The sequence below is a fragment of the Triticum dicoccoides genome, chromosome 2A, assembly GCF_002162155.2.
Source record: "Triticum dicoccoides isolate Atlit2015 ecotype Zavitan chromosome 2A, WEW_v2.0, whole genome shotgun sequence".
Taxonomy (NCBI): Eukaryota; Viridiplantae; Streptophyta; class Magnoliopsida; order Poales; family Poaceae; genus Triticum; species Triticum dicoccoides.
The window spans coordinates 768,846,858-768,863,976 of NC_041382.1; the positions used below are offsets into that span (position 1 = coordinate 768,846,858).

The 17,119-nt window shown below is 39.7% G+C and overlaps 2 pseudogenes; both read right to left on the reverse strand.

Annotated features, from left to right (window-relative positions):
- Positions 1–3,385: 3,385 nt before the first annotated feature.
- Positions 3,386–5,000, reverse strand: LOC119352412 (annotated as a pseudogene).
- A 5,522-nt stretch (positions 5,001–10,522) lies between these two features.
- LOC119352413 lies at positions 10,523–12,082 on the reverse strand (annotated as a pseudogene).
- Between the last annotated feature and the right edge of the window lie 5,037 nt (positions 12,083–17,119).

Sequence of the window (17,119 nt, forward strand, 5' to 3'; positions counted from 1 at the left end):
TGTAATCATTAGGGCATGCATGTATCTTCTGCACCTTTAACCCTAGAGGGCAGACAACCTTCTTTGCTTGGTACGTACTCTCGGGCAATTCGTTGTCCTTTGGAAGCATATCCTTTATCATTACCAGCAACTTTCCAAATCCCTTGTCAGATACACCATTCTCTGTCTTCCATTGCAGCAATTCCAGTGTGGTGCCCAGCTTTTTCTTGTCACCTACGCAATTCGGGTACAACAATTTTTTGTGATCCTCTAACATGCGCGCAACTTCTTTTTCTCCAAATCACTTGCGCAGTTTCTCTTTGCATCGGCAATGGCCCGACCTAGATCATCAACGGGCTCATCCGATGCCTCTTCTTCAGCTTCTTCCCGCATTGCCAGCGCAGCGTCTTCCCATATTACCGGCTCAGCTTCTTCCCTCATTGTTGTATCATCATATTCACGGAACCCATGGCCAGGATAGCTGTCGTTGTCCTCTTCTTCTTCATTGTCTTCCATCATAACCCCTCTTTCTCCATGCTTGGTCCACACATTATAGTGGGGCATGAAACCGGGCTCAAATAGGTGGACGTGAATGGTTCTTGATGTAGAGTAATTGTGACCATTCTTACAGCTAGCACATGGACAATGCATAAAACCATCCGCTCGCTTGTTTGCCTCAGCCGCAAGCAGAAAAGTACGCACACCATTAATGAACTCGGGAGAGCATCGGTCATCGTACATCCATTGTCGTCTCATCTTCAATACACAGCACCGAAAACATCAAATTAATACAATACATAAAGTTCATACATAAAGATCATACAACACTTAAATGCAACAAACAAATAACTCTCTAGCTAAAGAATTTAAATGCAACAACAAATGCGATCAAGATCGCAGCTAAGGTAACAATTGATCCAACAGCATAATGATACCAAGCCTCACTATGAATGGCATATTTTCTAATCTTTCTAATCTTCAAGCGCATTTTCTCCATCTTAATCTTGTGATCATCGACGACATCGGCAACATGCAACTCCAATTCCATCTTCTCCCCCTCAATTCTTTTCAATTTTTCCTTCAAATCCTCGTTTTCTCTTTCAACTAAATTTAACCTCTCGACAATAGGGTCGGTTGGAATTTCTGGTTCAACTACCTCCTACATACAAATATCTATGTCAACTTGATGGGCATAATTTGTCATAAACACGAAATCCAATGAATAGTTTTAAAAGAGAATATACCACATCCGAATCATAACCCGGACGAGGGCCGGCGGGGACGGATATCAAAACCATCGCACTATGTATAACAAACAACGTATGGGTAAGATAATTATACGAGTAACTATTTATCCAAATCACACAAACATCAATTTTTTATATAAAACTTCATGAACAAGAGGCTCACCACAAGGTGGTGCCGGCGACGGGACGTTGCGAGCGATCGACGGTGGTTACGATGGAGATTTAGAAGGTACTAAGTAAACCACACCTACATATGCAAACTAAGTGTTATTTTTGACCTCAAATTGCATATAAATCAAATACTAGCACATATATATAATTCCTCCCAAATTACTAAACTCAAAAATCAATCACTATATAAATCATTGCGCGAGCTAATCTAGCAATGAGAGATGAAAGGAAAAAGTTGCTAACCTTTGTGATCATTTGAATGGATGGGGGCCTTCAAATCTTGGGCAAAATATGTGATGAGCTTGAGAGGAAGAGGGAAAAGAACAGAGAGGAGAGGGGAAAGGGGAAGAACACAGCAAGCTTGGGTGGACGAAGGGTCTATGTAGGACGACCTTTAGTACCGGTTCGTGATACGACCCGGTACTAAAGGTGCTGGAGGGGCCCGGCCCGGACTGACAACATCCTGCCACCACTCACTTAAGTACTGGTTCGTGGCATGAACCGGTGCTAAAGGTTCGCCACGAACCGATACTAATGAGAGCGGCCCGGCTAGCCGTTGGAACCGGCACTAATGTACACATTAGTGCCGGCTCAAATTCAAACCGGCACTAATGTGCTTCACGTTTGACCCTTTTTCTACTAGTGTGAGAGAAAAGGTCTACTTATTATTTTCAACTATAAAAATATGACTAATAAGGCAGATTCCTTCAAATATTCCAAATACTTTGATGATGATTTTTTATTAATCCAATAGTCCCAACATCAATCACTATGGATCGGTAGGTTTCTAACTTGAGGGTCGTTGTGATCCATTTTTGGTTTTGGGCCTTGTGATGCCATGCCTCGATAGGTCTCCAAATATGAAATTCGCTACCATCACAAAGAGGTTATTCACTAGATTTAGTGAAAGATGGTGAGCAAGTGTCATCTCAACTGAATAAATTTTGTTGTCATTACATGAATCTGCAACCAAAATACATGTCACACCTCTTCGGAAGCATGCATGATAAAACAAAATTTCATAGAATTTCTTCTTTCAAAAGTTAATTGTTTGTCATGTAGTTCCTCTAGTCGTTTGTTTGTTTGTGCGTCATATCAAACAGTCCATCTCTTATATATGTGAAAACTTTCTATTAGTAATAATACTAAAAATGGATCTCTTCCAGTGGTAACTATACTAAAAAATTGTGTTCATGTACCCAGTGAAAATATATAGTGCATGTAGTACATATCAGCCTTCGTATAACAATCAAAGTATTGGCACCATGGTCGCAAGGTAATAAGCAATTTGTATCCAATACTATGCGGATGGATACCTTGGATCTCAGCCGATGGAAAACTTACTGCATACTGCAAACCCTGCGCTTCGGGCACAACAAACTGTGTCCACAACATTTAAGGATACGTGTATCACGTAACCACAAATACATGTTCTAAATAGTAGTTTTCCGTCATATGGTGTTCTAGATTTTAGTTTTAAGTTTCTAAATATGTTCACAAATATTTTTAATGATTTATAGTACGTCAGCTACCCCATGCAGATGCACGGGATGATAACTAGTGCCATTCTAAGACTGAATAGCACTACAGTACCGGCGATGTATGTAGTGAACTATGCATTTATTTTAGGCTGATGTGATTACTACCTCCTACAGTTGTATGTTGATAGGGTAAACATGCCACAAGAGATTTTGGTATAGATAATAGAGTATTGAGCGCATGCCTTTTGCACATATAATTTCAGGTAAATAAAATATAATACACAGTTGTAGGTTCAACCAAAATTAGAAATCTCTCCGTGTAATAAGAGTACAGAGCCCTTGATTATAGTATAATAGTACATCTCTCTCCGGGGCACATATGATCCTTAAAATAAACATAAATTTACTTGTATAAAAGCTAGATACAAAGGTGACACAATGGATATATTTCTCAAAGAATCAACCTTCTAGGATGCTTGCCATGGTAAACTACATGTAAAAGATGATTTAACTTGACATAGAGTCCATCACAGATTTGATGTCATTAGCGATATTCTTGGCATCTGTTGCAATACCAGCTAATCCTCTCCTCGCCAACCCAGCACAGTAAAGCCCATTTTCACCTTTCCAATGATTCGGATATTTTTGGATGGGCAGTCCGTTGCCATTTAACATGCTCTCACCATTCTGGATGAAAAATACATAGACCCTGTTAGCAGCTTTAATAATGGTTACACCAAGAAAACAAACTCAGACATGTTCAAACACAAGCTATAGTACCTTGAGCCACATATTTGTCGTGCTTTTGTATCCAGTTACAAACACGATTGCATCAAATGACATTCTTTTACTGCATTGAAATTTAACTATGTTGCCCTTGATCTTACTAATTCTCCATTGAACCTTTAGGAGATAAAAATACATTGATAACTTGGCATAATGTTATAGATTCATGTCATGTCAAGGATATACTTACTTTGATGATGCCTTTTTTTATCAATCCAACAGTCCCAACATCAATTACTGCAGATCGGCCTGTTTCTGATTTGAGGGCCATTGGACCCATTTTTTGCCCTGTGATGCCATGCTGTGACATGTCTCCAAATATTAAATACGTTGCCATCACAAGGAGTTTATCCACTAGATTCAATGGAAGACGGTGAGCAAGTGTCATCCCCAAACGAATTAATTCCTTTGTCATTACATGATAAAAATAGAATTTCTTCTTTCAAGAAATGAATTTTTGTCATGTGGTTCCTCTAGTCTTTCAGTTGTTTGCATGTGATATAAAACAGTCCATCTCTTTTTCTTTGTGAAATACTTCCTATTAGTAATAACACTAAAAATTGCATCTCTTCTATTAATAACTATACTAAGAATTTGCGTTCATGCACCCAATGAAAATATAAGTGCATGTACGTACCGGGCTTCGTATAACAATCGATGTGTTGGCACCATGGGTTGCAAGGTCATAAGCAATTTCCATCCCGGAGTTGCCAGATCCAATGACGAATACATTCTTGCCAGAGTAGCTCTTGCCTGACTTGTAGCTTGAGGAGTGGATAACATCACCTGGAAAGTTTTCTAGTCCAGGGAACATTGGAATATTCTCTACACTATTCTCACCACTTGCCACAACAAGAAACTTCGCCGTGAACTTGACTGTGGTGCACTTTGACATGTCCTTTGCCACAATGGACCAACATTTTTCATCATTGTCATATGTGGATGACTCCACGCTGGTGAGATACTTTGGTTGAATGTTGAAACGCTCAACATAGTCATCCAAGTACTTCACAAACAAGGTTTTTGGTATGTATGTTGGTGCATCTACAGGGTATGACATTTGTGGCAACTCACAGAACTCCTTTGCGAGATGTAGCTTGAGGTGATCATACACGCGGTTGCACCAGAGTGACGCGCTACAGCTCTCACGCTCGACGATGGCATAAGGAATTGAGAATTAGCTAAGGCATGCTGCCGTTGCGAGGCCTGCTGGCCCAGCACCAACAATCAACACTGTAACACCCTCCATTTCAAAGAGAAGACTTGACAAAGTTGTGGGATAAGTTCAGTGGTAGTCCAGTGTTTGTGTGTTTCCTCGATGAACTTTGGATGACATGCTCGTGTATGGGGGCATAGATATACGGGTATCCTTCATGGGCCAATCTGTTTTATGGATTGAGGGATGAAAAAGGTAAATATTTATTGAGGCCTAATCCTAGTGTGTAGGAGAATTTCCATCTAAAAATGGAGCCGTTGTTGGTTGTGAAAGCGTGTACTGATACAAAATAGGTAGGAAACACACCGTTGATCTATTGTTGGTATTCGAAACTTATCGACCATCTTTATTGTGTGTAGATTAAAGATTCTTCATGTTTCTTTCCTTTTGCATCGTCACCAATGACAATTACTACTCTAACAATATTCAGGTGTTTCTTCCTCTTTGTATACTCTATAGGATATCATAAGGATAAGTCTGATTTCCAAACACACATTTATAGGCAAAGTCCAATATAATGTGGATGACAAAAGGAAACAATCATCTGAGAAGGATTTGTTACCAACCATGTTAATCGGTTTTGTGGGCTAGTTTTGCATCCGGTTCAGTTGTATGACGGTCAGTTTTGGTTTTGCCTCCGGTTGAGTTGACGACCATTGCCATACCTTTGGTGTCAACAGAACAAGCCGTTCAATGTTGTGAACAAAAATAAGTCGAACTTTGGTTCCAATATTTGAAACCAATTTTTTAATATAAATTTGTTTCTATACTAAACACTCGTTTAATGTGAGGCCATATTTCAACTTTGGTACATGCATATTGTCCTATGCCTGAACATCAAATTGAACGATCATTATATTTTAACTCTACACACCAGAGTGTGGATATATTTTGTTAAAAAGATAATAAACCAATTTACTGAAAACCAAAATTGTCAATCCTGTCTCAATGCGGTTTTGCAAACTTGTCTGGTTCCAAACTGACTGACATAGATTAATCACAATTGTACGCAACTTCCATGCAAAACTGAACTGGGGAAGTGGAGCACGTACAGTTTATCGGATTTTGATTTTTCTAAAAGAATAATACACTACGTTCTGTGACTTACATTTAGCATGGCACAAACTGCAAACTAAACATATCAAACATATGATTACATTCGTTTTACGACCTTCGAGTCCAAATGATTTCAACATCTACGAGATTACCACTCTGCCTCCTGCAGTTGGATCTTCTAAAGACTTGTCTGCTGGGTAGGTATATCCAGGCCTTCCTCACATGAAGGATCGTGTGGTACAGACAAGTAGCATCTTCTCTTCTTTCCAGATGGTCACTTCCCTTGGATCATTTTTGCCTGCGAAGGAACTCCCTCATTTCTTGGTGGAACTTCCCACTCACTATCAACCGCATCTTCTTCGTGTCCTCCCTTAACAAGTACCCATTATCCCTTGCGTGGTCACAACATTTGTCAAACATGTCCTACGCAAATAAGCGGCACCCAGATGTAAATATAGTGGTAATCAGACTACTAGAGTAAATGTTTTTAAATGTGTCCAAGCACCGTCCATCCACAAGGAGCTGGAAGGGTTTGATGGGTAAAGGATTTATTAATCCAACTGTCCCAACTCAATCGTTGTGGGTTGGTTGGTTTCTAACTTGAGGGTAATTCGACCATTTTTGGTTTTGGGCCTTGTGACGCCATATACCTCGATCGATCTCCAAATATGACATTCGCTACCATCACAAAGAGGTCACCCACTAGATTTGGTGAAACAAAGTGAGCAAGTGTCATCCCAACTAAATTAATTCTCTTGTCATCACATGAATCTGCAACCAAAAGACATGTCACGCCTCTTTTGAAGCATGCCTGATAGAACAAAATTTCATAGAATTTCTTTTTCAATTGTTATTTTTTGTCCTGTAGTTCCTCTAGTTGTTTTGGTGTTTGTGCGTGATATAAAACAGTCCATCTCTTATATATGTGAAATACTTTCTATTAGTAATAATACTGAAAAAATGCATCTCTTCTATGTAACCACAAATTCACGTTCTAAATAGTAGTTTTCCGTCATATGGTGTTCTAACTTTTAGATTTAAGTTTCTAAATTAGTTCACAGATATTTTTAATGATTTATTAGTACGTCAGCTAGCCCATGTAGTCGCACACATTGATAATTTGTGCCATTCGAAGACTGAATAGTACGTGGAGGATCTCCTCCTGTTGCTCGTACTGCTGCTTGAGGGCCTCGCGGAGGATCTTGGCGCTGATGGAGGAGGGCACGAACTCCTCCTCGGCCTGGTGGCGCTTGGCGGCGCCGGAGCGATGGAGCTTCCCGGTGTCGGCCACCGCGTCGGCGTCGCCGCCGAGCAGTAGGCGGCTGCCCTTGGGCTGCTTCTTGGAGGACTTGTGCTTCTTGCTGGTCATGGCCGCTGGCTAGGGACTCGGTGGTGGTCTGCCAGGTAGGAGGCGGGGCGGCGGGGGACGGAGGTGGGCAGGGAGACGGCGGCGCTGCGTAGTAAAACCCTAGAGGAGGAAGGAGGATGGCGGATTGGCGGGTTTTGTTTTTGTGGACTTGTGTACTTGTGGAGGCCTCGCTCGTCATTGCTGGGGCTGCTTGCTTCTTCTCCTTGCTTAAGGGGGTGGCCCATCAAGTCATACTCAGCAGGTCGGCCGAACAATGCCTCAGATTTTTTTGAATGATTTGAATATTACTCGAACAATGCATCAGTTAAATGTGCTATTTTGAAAAAGGGAAAACAGAATACAGAGGTACACTCCGCCAATCCACAAGCGTGTTAAGATCATATTTCAGTTACTGGTTATAGTTGCTTTTAGCTAATTCAAGTTTTGCATTAGCAATCTTTGCCATTCGAGTATATTTTTTCTTGGAAGTCAGTAAATTCCAATGAGTCATCAGTTGATGGGGGCATATATACTGGTAACCTTCATGGGCCAATCTGTTTTATGGATTGAGGGATGAAAAAGGTAAATATTTATTGAGGCCTAATCCTACTGTGTAGGTGTATTTCCATCTAAAAATGGAGCCATTGTTGGTTGTGAAAGCGTGTGCTGATACAAAATAGGTAGGAAACACACCGTTGATCGATTGTTGGTATTGGAAACTTATCGACCATCTTTTTATGTGTAGATTAAAGATTCTTCGTGTTTCTTTCATTTTGCATCATCACCAATGAGAATTACTACTCTAATAATATTCAAGTGTTTTTTCCTCTTTGTATATGATATAGGATATGATAAGGATACGTCTGATTTCCAAACACACATTTATAGGTAAATTCCAATATAATGTGGATGACAAAAGGAAACAATCATCTGAGAAGGATTTGTTACCAACCATGTTAACCGGTTTTGTCGCCTAGTTTTGCATACGGTTCAATTGTATGACGGTCAGTTTTGGTTTTGCCTCCGGTTGAGTTGACGACCATTGCCATACCTTTGGTGTCAACACAACCAGCCGTTCGATGTTGTGAACAAAAAGAACTAGAACTTTAGTTCAAATATTTGAAACCAATTTTTAATATAAATTCGTTTCTATACTGAACACTCGTTTAATGTGAGTCCATATTTCAACTTTGGTACATGCATATTGTCCTATGCCTGAACATCAAATTGAATGCTCATTGTATTTTTAACTCTACACACTAGAGTGAGGATATATTTTGTTAAAAAGATAATAAACCAATTTACTGAAAATCAAAATTGTCAATCCTGTCTCAATGCGGTATTGCAAACTTCTCTGGTTCCACACTGACTGACACAAATTAATCACAACTGTACGCAACTTCCATGCAAAACTGAACTGGAGAAGTGGAGGACGTACAGTTCATCGGATTTTGATTTGCCCAACATAATAATCCACTACCTTCTGCGACTTACATTTAGCATGGCACAAACTGCACACTAAACCTATCGAACATATGATTACATTCAATTTACGACTGTCGAGTCCAAATGATTTCAACATCTACCAGACTACCACTCTGCCTCCTGCAGTTGGATCTTCTAAAGACTTGTCTGCTGGGTAGGTATATTCAGGCCTTCCTCACATGAAGGATCGTGTGGTACAGACAAGTAGCATCTTCTCTTCTTTCTAGATGGTCACTTACCTTGGATCATTTTTGCCTGCAGAGGAACTCCCGCATTTCTTGGTGGAACTCCCCACTCACTATCAACCGCATCTTCTTCGCGTCCTCCCACAACAAGTACTCGTTATCCCTTGCGTGGTCACAAAATTGGTCAAACATGTCCTACGCAAATAGGCGGCACCCAGATGTAAGTATAGTGGTAATCAGACTACTAGAGTACAGGTTTTGAAATGTGTCCAAGCACCGTCCATCCGCAAGGAGCTGGAAGGGTTTGATGGGTGAAGGGTTTATTAATGAACTGTCCCAACTCAATCGTTGTGGGTCGGTTGGTTTCTAACTTGAGGGTCATTTGACCATTTTTGGTTTTGGTCCTTGTGACGCCATATACCTCGATCGATCTCCAAATATGACATTCGCTACCACCACAAAGAGGTCACCCACTAGATTTAGTGAAACAAAGTGAGCAAGTGTCATCCCAACTAAATTAATTCTCTTGTCATCACATGAATCTGCAACCAAAAGACATGTCACGCCTCTTTTGAAGCATGCCTGATAGAACAAAATTTCATAGAATTTCTTCTTTCAATTGTTATTTTTTGTCATGTAGTTCCTCTAGTTGTTTTGCCGTTTGTGCGTGATATAAAACAATCCATCTCTTATATATGTGAAAACTTTCTATTAGTAATAATACTAAGAAATTGATCTCTTCCAGTGGTAACTATACTAAAAAATTGTGTTCATGTACCCTGTGAAAATATATAGAGGATGTAGTACATATCAGCCTTCGTATAACAATCAAAGTATTGGCACCATGGTCGCAAGGTAATAAGCAATTTATATCCAAGACTATGCGCATGGATACCTTGGTTCTCAGCCGATGGAAAACTTACTGCATACTGCAAACCTTGCGCTTCGAGCACAACAAACTGTGTCCACAACAGTTAAGGATACGTGTATCATGTGACCACAAATACACGTTCTAAATAGTAGTTTTCCGTCATATGGTGTTCTTAGTTTTAGTTTTAAGTTTCTAAATACGTTCAAAAATATTTTTAATGATTTATAGTATGTCAGCTACCCCATGCAGATGGACGGAATGATAACTAGTGCGATTCTAAGACTGAATAGCACTATAGTACCGACGATGGATGTAATGAACTATGCATTTATTTTAGACTGATGTGATTACTACCTCCTACAGTTGTATGTTGATGGGGTAAACATGCCACAAGAGATTTTTGATATAGATAATAGAGTATTGAACGCATGCCTTTTGCACATATAATTTCAAGTAAATAAAATATAATACACAGTTGTAGGTTCAACCAAAATTAGAAATCTCTCCGCGTAATAAGAGTACAAAGCCCTTGATTATAGTATAATAGTACATCTCTCTCTGGGGCACATATGAAACTTAAAATAAACATAAATTTACTTGTCTAAAAGCTAGATACAAAGGTGACACAATGGATATATTTCTCAAAGAGTCAACCTTCTAGCATGCTTGCCATGGTAAACTACATGTAAAAGATGATTTAACTTGACATAGAGTCCATCACAGATTTGATGTCATTAGTGATATTCTAGGCATCTGTTGCAATACCAGCTAATCCTCTCCTCGCCAACCCAGCACAGTAGAGCCCATTTTCACCTTTACAATGATTCGGATATTTTTGGATGGGCAGTCCATTGCCATTTAACATGCTCTCACCATTCTGGATTAAAAACACATAGACCCTTCTAGTAGATTTAATAATGGTTACACCAAGAAAACAAACTCAGACATGTTCAAACACAAGCTATAGTACCTTAGGCCACATATTTGCTGTGCTTTTGTATCCAGTTGCAAACACAGTTGCATCAAATGATAGTCTTTTACTACATTGAAATTTAACTATGTTGCCCTTGATCTTACTAATACTCCCTTGAACCTTTAGGAGATAAAAATACATATGTTATACATTTATGTCATGTCAAGGATATACTTACTTTGATGATGCCTTTTTTCATCAATCCAACTGTCCCAACATCAATTACTGCAGATCGGCCTGTTTCTGATTTGAGGGTCATTGGACCCATTTTTGGCCTTGTGATGCCATGCTGTGATATGTCTCCAAATAGTAAATACACTGCCATCACAATGATTTTATCCACTAGATTCAATGGAAGATGGTGAGCAAGTGTCATCCCCAAACGAATTAATTCCTTTGCCATTACATGAATCTGCAACCACAAAACATGTCACACCTCTTTTGAAGTACGCATAATAAAAATAGAATTTCTTCTTTCAAGAAATAAATTTTTGTCACATGGTTCCTCTAGTCTTTTAGTTGTTTGTGTGTGATATAAAACAGTCCATCTCTTTTTCTATGTGAAATACTTCCTATTAGTAATAACACTAAAAATTGCATCTCTTCTATTAATAACTATACTAAGAATTTGCGATCATGCACCCAATGAAAATATATAGTGCATGTACTTACCGGGCTTCGTATAACAATCGATGTGTTGGCACCATGGGTCGCAAGGTCATAAGCAATTTCCATCCCGGAGTTGCCAGATCCAATGACTAATACATTCTTGCCAGAGTAGCTCTTGCCTGACTTGTAGCTTGAGGAGTGGATATCATCAATTGGAAAGTTTTCCTGTCCAGGGAACATTGGAATATTCTCTGCACTATTCTCACCACTTGCCACAACAAGAAACTTCGCCGTGAACTTGACTGTGGTGCACTTTGACATGTCCTTTGCCATAATGGACCAACATTTTTCATCATTGTCATATGTGGATGACTCCACGCTGGTGAGATACTTTGGTTGAATGTTGAAACGCTCAACATAGTCATCCAAGTACTTCACAAACAAGGTTTTTGGTATGTATGTTGGTGCATCTACAGGGTATGACATGTGTGGCAACTCATAGAACTCCTTTGCGAGATGCAACTTGAGGCGATCATACGAGCGGTTGCACCAGAGTGACGCGCTATAGCTCTCGCGCTCGACGATGGCATAATGAATTGAGAATTGGCTAAGGCATGCTGCTGTTGCGAGGCCTGCTGGCCCAGCACCAACAATCAACACTGTAACACCCTCCATTTCAAAGAGAAGACTTGACAAAGTTGTGGGATAAGTTCGGTGGTAGTCTATTGTTTGTGTGTTTGCTCGATGAACTTTGGATGACATGCTTGTGTATGGGGGCATATATATACTGGTATCCTTCATGGGCCAATCTGTTTTATGGATTGAGGGATGAAAAAGGAAAATATTTATTGAGGCCTAATCTTAGTGTGTAGGAGTATTTCCATCTAACAATGGAGCCGTTGTTGGTTATGAAAGCGTGTACGGATACAAAATAGGTAGGAAACACACCGTTGATCGATTGTTGGTATTGGAAACTTATCGACCATCTTTTTTATGTGTAGATTAAAGAATATTCATGTTTCTTTCCTTTCGCATCGTCGCCAATGACAATTACTACTCTAATAATATTCAAGTGTTTCTTCCTTTCGCATTTCTATGCTGAACACTCGTTTAATATGAGGCCATATTTCAACTTTGGTACATGCATATTGTCCTATGCCTGAACATCAAATTGAATGCTCATTGTATTTTTAACTCGACACACCAGAGTGTGGATATATTTTGTTAAAAAGATAATAAACCAATTTACTGAAAATCAAAATTGTTAGTCTTGTCTCAATGCGGTTTTGCAAACTTGTCTAGTTCCAAACTAACTGACACAGATTAATCACAATTGTACACAACTTCCATGCAAAACTGAACTGGAGAAGTGGAGCACATACAGTTTATCGAATTTTGATTTGCCTAACAGAATAATCCACTACCTTCTGTGACTTACATTTAGCATGGCGAAAACTGCAGACTGAACGTATCAAACATATGATTATATTCGATTTACGACCGTCGAGTCCAAATGATTTCAACATCTACCAGACTACCACTCTGCCTCCTGCAGTTGGATCTTCTAAAGACTTGTTTGCTGGGTAGGTATATTCAGGCCTTCCTCACATGAAGGATCGTGTGGTACAAACAAGTAGCATCTTCTCTTCTTTCCACATGGCCACTTCCCCTGGATCATTTTTGCCTATGGAGGAACTCCCGCATTTCTTGGTGGAACTCCCCACTCACTATCAACCGCATCTTCTTCGCGTCCTCCCACAACAAGTACCCATTATCCATTGCGTGGTCACAACATTGGTTAAACATGTCCTGCGCAAATAAGAGGCACCCAGATGTAAGTATAGTGATAATCAGACTACTAGAGTACATGTTTTGAAATGTGTCCAAGCACCGTCCATCCGCAAGGAGCTAGAAGGGTTTGATGGGTGAAGGGTTCATTAATCCAACAGTCCCAACTCAATTTTTGTGGGTCGGTTGGTTTCTAACTTGAGGGTCATTCGACCATTTTTGGTTTTGGGCCTTGTGACGCCATATACCTCGATCAATCTCCAAATATGACATTCGCCGCCGTCACAAAGAGGTCACCCACTAGATTTAGTGAAAGAAAGTGAGCAAGTGTCATCCCAACTAAATTAATTCTCTTGTCATCACATGAATCTGTAACCAAAAGACATGTCATGCCTCTTTTGAAGCATGCCTGATAGAAAAAAAATTCATAGAATTTCTTCTTTCAATTGTTATTTTTTGTCATGTAGTTCCTCTAGTTGTTTTGTTGTTTGTGCGTGATATAAAAAAATTCATCTCTTATATATGTGAAATACTTTCTATTAGTAATAATACTGAAAAAAATGCATCTCTTCTAGTGGTAACTATACTAAAAAATGGTGTTCATGTACCTAATGAAAATATATAGTGCACGTAGTACATATCAGGCTCCGTATAATAATCGAAGTATTGGCACCATTGTCGCAAGGTCATAAGCAATTTATATCCAAGACTAGACGGATGGACACCTTGGATCTCAGCCGATGGAAAACCTACTACATACTCCAAACCCTGGGAGCCTCAGGCACAACAAACTGTGTCCACGACATATAAGGATACCAGTATCGTGTAACCACAAATACACGTTCTAAATAGTAGTTTTCTGTCATATGGTGTTCTAACTTTTAGTTTTAAGTTTCTAAATCAGTTCACAGATATTTTTAATGATTTATTAGTAAGTCAGCTAGCCCATGTAGTTGCACACGTTGATAATTTGTGCCATTCGAAGACTGAATAGTACGTGGAGGATCTCCTCCTATTGCTGCTTGAGGGTCTCGCAGAGGATCTTGGCACTGATGGAGGAGGGCACGAACTCCTCGTCCTCGGCCTGGTGGCGCTTGGTGGCGCCGGAGCGATGGCGCTTCCCGGCGTTGGCCACCGTGTCGGCGTCGGCGCCGAGCGGTAGGCGGCTGCCCCTTGGGCTGCTTCTTGGAGGACTTGTGCTTCTTGCCGGTCATGGCCGCTGGCTCGGGCCTCGATGGTGGTCTACCGGGTAGGAGGCGGGGCGGCGGGGGACGGAGGTGGGGAGGGAGTTGGCGACGTTGCGTAGTAAAACCCTAGAGGAGGAAGGAGGATGGCGGATTGGCGGGTTTTGTTTCTGTGGAGTTGTGGACTTGTGGAGGCCTCGCTCATCCTTGTTGGGCCCGCTTGCTTCTTCTCCTTGCTTAAGGGGCCGGCCCATCATGTCATACTCAGGAGGCTGGCCGAACAATGCCACAGATTTTTTTGAATGATTTGAAGATTGCTCGAACAATGCATCAGTTAAATGTGCTATTTTTAAAAAGGGAAAACAGAATACAGAGGTACACTCCGCCAATCCACAAGCGTGTTAAGATCATATCACTAGTGCAGAACCGGGCAATAGCACCGGTTCGTAAGGGCCTTAATGCCGGTTCGGTAACCGGCACTAAATTGTAGGCACTAAAGCCCCCCCTTTAGTACCGGTTCAGCATGAACCGGTGCTAAAGGGCAACCACGTGGGACGAGCCAGCTCCGTGGGCGCGTAGGACATTAGTACCGGTTGGTAACACCAACCGGTACTAAATGTTTTGGTGTGTTTTGGTTTTATTTTTTATTTTTACTTTAATTTTGTATTTTCAATTTAATTTAGTGATTGTTTTACATTATAATGAGTTGTTAAATCATTAGGTGATTAGTTTGACTGGATGCGTGTGGATCCTAGATAAGTCATCAAGTATCCATATTATATATACTTGATTACCTACTTGAGTGATCGAGGTAATATGGATATGGCATATACTTGATCACTTAGCTAGAATCCATCCAGTTGAAACTAATATGCAATTTCTTTCATAAATGATATAATAACTCATCATCGTCATCATCATATTAATTAATATAAAAAAGCTTGCATCATATATATCATCACCAATGGTTTTCATAGCAAAGATATCATCGAGTTCAACATGGTGATGATATTATAAGTGTTCATAACACCACAAAAGCAAATCACTCTTTGAGATTAAGTTCAGGACGAAGAACACGGACATGAGAGGACAAGTACTAAGAGCATGAACTAGCTAATTAATCACTCCTGCTGCTCTCTCTCTCAGGTAAAATAGCATAGAACATGTATAGCTTTGCTGATTCATCATATTGGAGCATGCAGATGAACCTGTCTCCTAATCGTGGGTTGCGCTTCTGATTGCTACCCCTAGTACTTCTCTGTGATTGTTCACAATTTTGCTCCAGTCTTTTACTATTAAGCATTCCTCGCTATTAGAAATCCTGAATGCACTAAAGTGCATTGTTGGATATCTTGGCGTAAGCTAACAATATTCATGGTACCTTTAGTCTCGATCCAATTAGGCACAACATTCATCGGGAGTCCCTGTTGAAGAACATCGTATAGTAACATACTTAGAAATGAAGTTTACCTTAAAAAATAATGTATGCAAAAGATGCACTGAGGAGAAATAGTAGAAATCTTACCATCTTTCCTAAATATATGTGACCGTAGTTCAGTACGAACACTATTGGTCGCACGTTTTGAGTACTAACATTTCTAAGTGCAGGAAAGAAATTTGTCTTGAAAGCATCAAGATCCTCAAGCCATGAAACATAATGACTTCTCTCCTCGCAGTTTAGTTCAGCCCCGGGACAGTGGACGGTCCTGTCTACCAAGCGCCGGACATGTTTGCTTGATTGGAAGTAAGTTGTTAATATAAATTGAGATCTATTAATTATTCAACTGGTTCAAATAATCTCATATCGAAGACATAAATATGGTTGAGAAACTCACATAATGGTAGAACTGGAGGCGTTTGCACATCGACCCAGGTGTCTCTATTACCTTCAATATCATCTTCCGGACGAATATCAAAGGTGATAACCATATCAGGCTCAAATGCATAAGCCTTGCATAGTGCTTTCCAAGTTTTGCATTCAAAATAGGTGTATGTGTCTGCATTGTATAATTTGACGTTGAAGGTATAACCATGCTCGGTCTTCAAGTAAACTCTTTTTACCTCCATAGTTTCGTTAGGACTGAAACCTATCTTATCCAAGACAAAAATTCTTGCATGGCAGGGGATACACTAGTAGAATAGTGAAAGATTAAAATTAAAAGGTGAAGCAAATGAAGCATAAGTCATGCTTAATTACGAAAAAAGACTTGTCGTTGTGACTTACTGTATCCACTTCGAAGTTCTCATCCAGCTTGATGTTGAAGCGTCTATCATCAACTAGAAAATTTCTGCCGCACAGGCCGTGCTGGTCTTCGCAGTATTCGCACATAATGAAATCGTGTTCGTCGTCAGACGACATTCCTATGTTCATAGGTGAAACATTAAACATTTATTAGTTCTATTAATTCAACTAATTCTGTTAATTCAACTAGTTCAACTAATTAATTGAACTAATTCAACTAAGCACTTACGAAGAGTATACCTAATTAATTGAACTAATTCAACTAACTAGTTCAACTAATTAATTCAACTAAACTAGTTCTATTAATTTTCTTACTAAAAATAAGGTAGCTAGTTCTATATAATAAAATGTTAATTAGATAATGAAATCTCATATAACTAAATTAAATATATATCTAACATATAATTTATATCTAATATCTAACATATGTTCATATATAGGTGAAACATTAAACACTAACTAGTTCTATTAATTCAACTAAATAAACTAGTTCTATTA